Here is a 3753-nt window from a genome sequence, read left to right on the forward strand (position 1 = left end):
TACTCCTTAATTAGATGAGTTAATTCATGTCAAAATCTTAAAAGAGTGAGTGGCACACTATAAACTCTCAATAAATATTAGCATCTTTGGGAGGAACATGTTGGTGATCCATTTTGGACATGATTGAAACAACATACAAAGAGAGATTAATAATTTAGCAAATTAGCTAGAGTGCAGAGAAGCTGTGATCAGCACTGATGTTGGTCTGCCATCCAAACTCACAACCTCTGCACCCTGCCCCACGAGTCCTCAAAGTGTGCGGAGTACCCACATGAAGAGGGTTTCATTCCACCTCTGGATGGGGAGTTAAGGAAGTTTTCAAAGAGGCAGCAGCCCAAGAGCTGGAACTTGAAGAAAAATTCATTAGAAGGCAAAGAGCTACAGAAGTAAATTCCAAACAGGGGCAAGTATCTGCAAAATCATCAAGGCTCAGATGGGCATGGCACATCTGGGGTGACAGCAAGTAGTCCAGTGTGACAGGACAGTTAGAAGTTCAGGAGAAGATGCAAGAGGTGTTGGGAAAGACAAGGCTGAAAAGGTCACCCAGGAACAGATGAGGAAAAGCCACAAAGACTGTGCTCATTAAAACAATGCTCTCGATAATGAGCAATCATTTCTTGTTTTAAGAAGGAAAGAGATGAAGGGCACCTGGGTGGCTCAGTGGGTTAAAGCCTCTGCCTTCAACTCAGGTCATGGTCCCAGGGTCCTGGGATCGAGCCCCGCATCGGGCTCTCTGCTCAGCGGGGAAGCCTGCATCCTCCTCTCTCTCTCTCTCTCTGCCTACCTCTCCAGCTACTTATAATCTCGTAATCTCTGTCTATCAAATAAATAAATTTAAAAAAAAAAAAAAGAAGAAGAAGAAGGAAAGAGACAAGGAGGTGGGGGTGGGTGGTGGCAGGTGGAGGGCAGGGAGGGGGAGCGTTGGAGAAGGAGGAGAGACGATTGCAGTGGAGGAAGTGAGGAGCACCAGGTATGGGGCCAGGGGAGCCGTGGGCTCTCGGGGAAGAAACAATGATGAAGAAGCTTTACATCAGGAATCTGATCCCCACCGTCACCGCCAAGGACCTCCAGCAGCTCTTTGGGGACAGGAAGATGGCCCTGGAGGGACAGGTCCTGCTCAAGTCTGACTACAGCTTTGTGGACTACCCCAAACAGAACTGGGCCATCCGCGCTATCGGGTAAAGTGGAATTGCATGGGAAAATCATGGAAGTTGATGACTCAGTCTCTAAAAAGCTCAGGAGCAGAAAAATTCAGATCCGAAACATCCCTCCTCACCTGCAGTGGGAGGTGCTGGACAGACTTTTGGCTCAGTATGGGACAGTGGAGAATGTAGAACAAGTCAACACAGATACTGAAACTGCCGTTGTCAACGTCACATATGCAACAAGAGAAGAAGCAAAAATAGCCATCGAGAAGCTAAGTGGGCATCAGTTTGAGAAGTACTCCTTCAAGACTTCCTACATCCTGGATGAAGAGGTGAGCTCCCTTTCACCCCCTCAGCAAGCCCAGCGTGGGGACCACTCTTCCCAGGAGGAAGGCCACGCCCCTGGGGCCTCCTCTCAGGCCAAACAGATTGATTTCCTGCTGCAGATCCTGGTCCCCACCCAGTTTGTCAGTGCCATCATCGGAAAGGAGGGCTTGACCATAAAGAACATCACTAAGCAGACCCAGTCCCGGGTAGACATCCATAGAAAGGAGAACTCTGGGGCTGCAGAGAAGCCTGTCACTATCCATGCCACCCCAGAGGGGACCTCAGAAGCAAGCTGCATGATTCTTGAAATCATGCAGAAAGAGGCTGATGAGACCAAACTAGCTGAAAAGATTCCTCTGAAAATTTTGGCCCGCAATGGCTTAGTTTGAAGACTGACTGGAAAAGAAGGCAGAAATTTGAAGAAAATTGAACATGAGACAGGAACCAAGATAACAATCTCACCCCTGCAGGATTTGAGCATGTAAAACCCCGAAAGAACCATCACTGTGAAGGGCACAGTCCAGGCCTGTGCCAGTGCAGATGTAGAGATCATGAAGAAGCTCCATGAGGCCTTTGAAAATGATATGCTGGCTATTTGATCAATAAGCCAGTCTGATCCCGGGGTTGAAGCTCAGTGCACTTGCCATCTTTTCATCCATGCTGCCTCCACCAGCAGGGCCCCAAGGAGCTCCCTCCACTCCCCCTTACCACTCTTTCGCTACCCACTCTGGATACTTCTCCAGCTTGTACCCCCCTCACCAGTTCGGACCTTTCCCACGTCACCACTCCTATCCAGAGCAGGAGACCATGAATCTCTTCATCCCAACCCACGCTGTAGGTGCCATCATCGGGAAGAAGTGGGCGTACATTAACCAGCTGGCTAGGTTCGCTGGGGCCTCCATCAAGATGGCCCCGGCAGAAGGCCCAGACATCAGTGAAAGGATGGTCATCATCACTGGCCCACCTGAAAGCCCAGTTCAAGGCCCAGGGGAGGATCTTTGGGAAACTGAAAGAAGAAAACTGCTTTAACCCCAAAGAAGAGATCAAGCTGGAAGCCCACATCATAGTGCCCTCTTCCACAGCTGGCCGGGGGACTGGCAAGGGCGGCAAAGCCGTGAATGAACTGCAGAACTTAACCAGTGCAGAAGTCATCGTGCCTCATGACCACTCGCCAGATGAAAATGAGGAAGTGATCGTCAGAATTATTGGGCATTTCTTTGCTAGCCAGACTGCACAGTGCAAGATCAGGGAAATTGTACAACCAGTGAAGCATCAGTAGCAGAAATATCCTCAGGGAGTCGCCTCACAGTGCAGCTGTGGCCCCCACAGGCACCAGCAAAACAACGGATGAATGTAGCCCTTCCCATACCTGACAGAATGAGACCAAACACAGCCAGCCAGCTCAGGAGCAAACCAAAGACCATCCTGAGGAATGAGAAGTCTGCAGAGGTGCCCTGAGAATCCCAGGGCCCAGGAGGGAAGTGAGAGGTCAGCCCAAGGCCTTTCCCAGCCTCCTGCCTGCCACCCATCCCCGGGCCTCTGCAGGCTTCCCAGCCAGCCACTGCACCATCCACTCGGATCTCTCCTTAACTCCTACTGTGCTATCCTTTTTAGTTGAACTAACATAGGTGAACGTGTTCAAAGCAAAGCAAAATTCACACCCTTTTCTTTTTGTGGAAATTGTCTCTGTACATATGTGTACATATTAAGAGGGGAAAGATGTTAAGATATGTGGCCTGTGGGTTACACAGGGGGCCTGCAGCGTTAATATATTTTAGAAATAATATATCAAATAACTCAAAGAAAAAAGAAGAAGGAAAGAGACATGGGGTGCCTGGGTGGCTTAGTTGGTGAAGGGGCCATTCTTGATTTCAGCTCAGGTCATGATCTCAGGGTTATGAGATCGAGTCCTGGGTCGGGCTCCGTGCTGGGGGTGGAGCAGGGGAGAGTCTGCTTGAGACTCACTCTCTCTCTCCCGCTGCCCCTTGCCCCAACTCTCTAAGAAGAAGAACAAGAAGGAAAGAACATGATAAGGGAAAGGTATCAGAGGTAATTTGGCAGAAGCGTGGAGAGGCACTAAGACTCATGAAGGCGAAAACCACTATTAGGAGGCTACCTGAATAGATGATTGAAACTCACTCTGAAATGAGAAAAGCCAGATGAGGGGAAAGGCAGTAAAAAGCGAAGGAAAAGAAAAGGAACTCCAAAGGTACTTTTGACATGCCATCAGCAAGACCTACTGATTGGTTCCTGGGGATGTGAGAAAGAGGAGTCATAGATG

At 49.3% G+C, this 3753-nt stretch overlaps 1 pseudogene; it reads left to right on the top strand.

Annotated features, from left to right (window-relative positions):
• The first annotated feature begins 1014 nt into the window (after window positions 1-1014).
• On the top strand, window positions 1015-2751 carry LOC123951508 (annotated as a pseudogene).
• The last annotated feature ends 1002 nt before the right edge of the window (window positions 2752-3753 follow it).

The sequence above is a fragment of the Meles meles genome, chromosome 10, assembly GCF_922984935.1.
Source record: "Meles meles chromosome 10, mMelMel3.1 paternal haplotype, whole genome shotgun sequence".
Lineage (NCBI taxonomy): Eukaryota > Metazoa > Chordata > Mammalia > Carnivora > Mustelidae > Meles > Meles meles.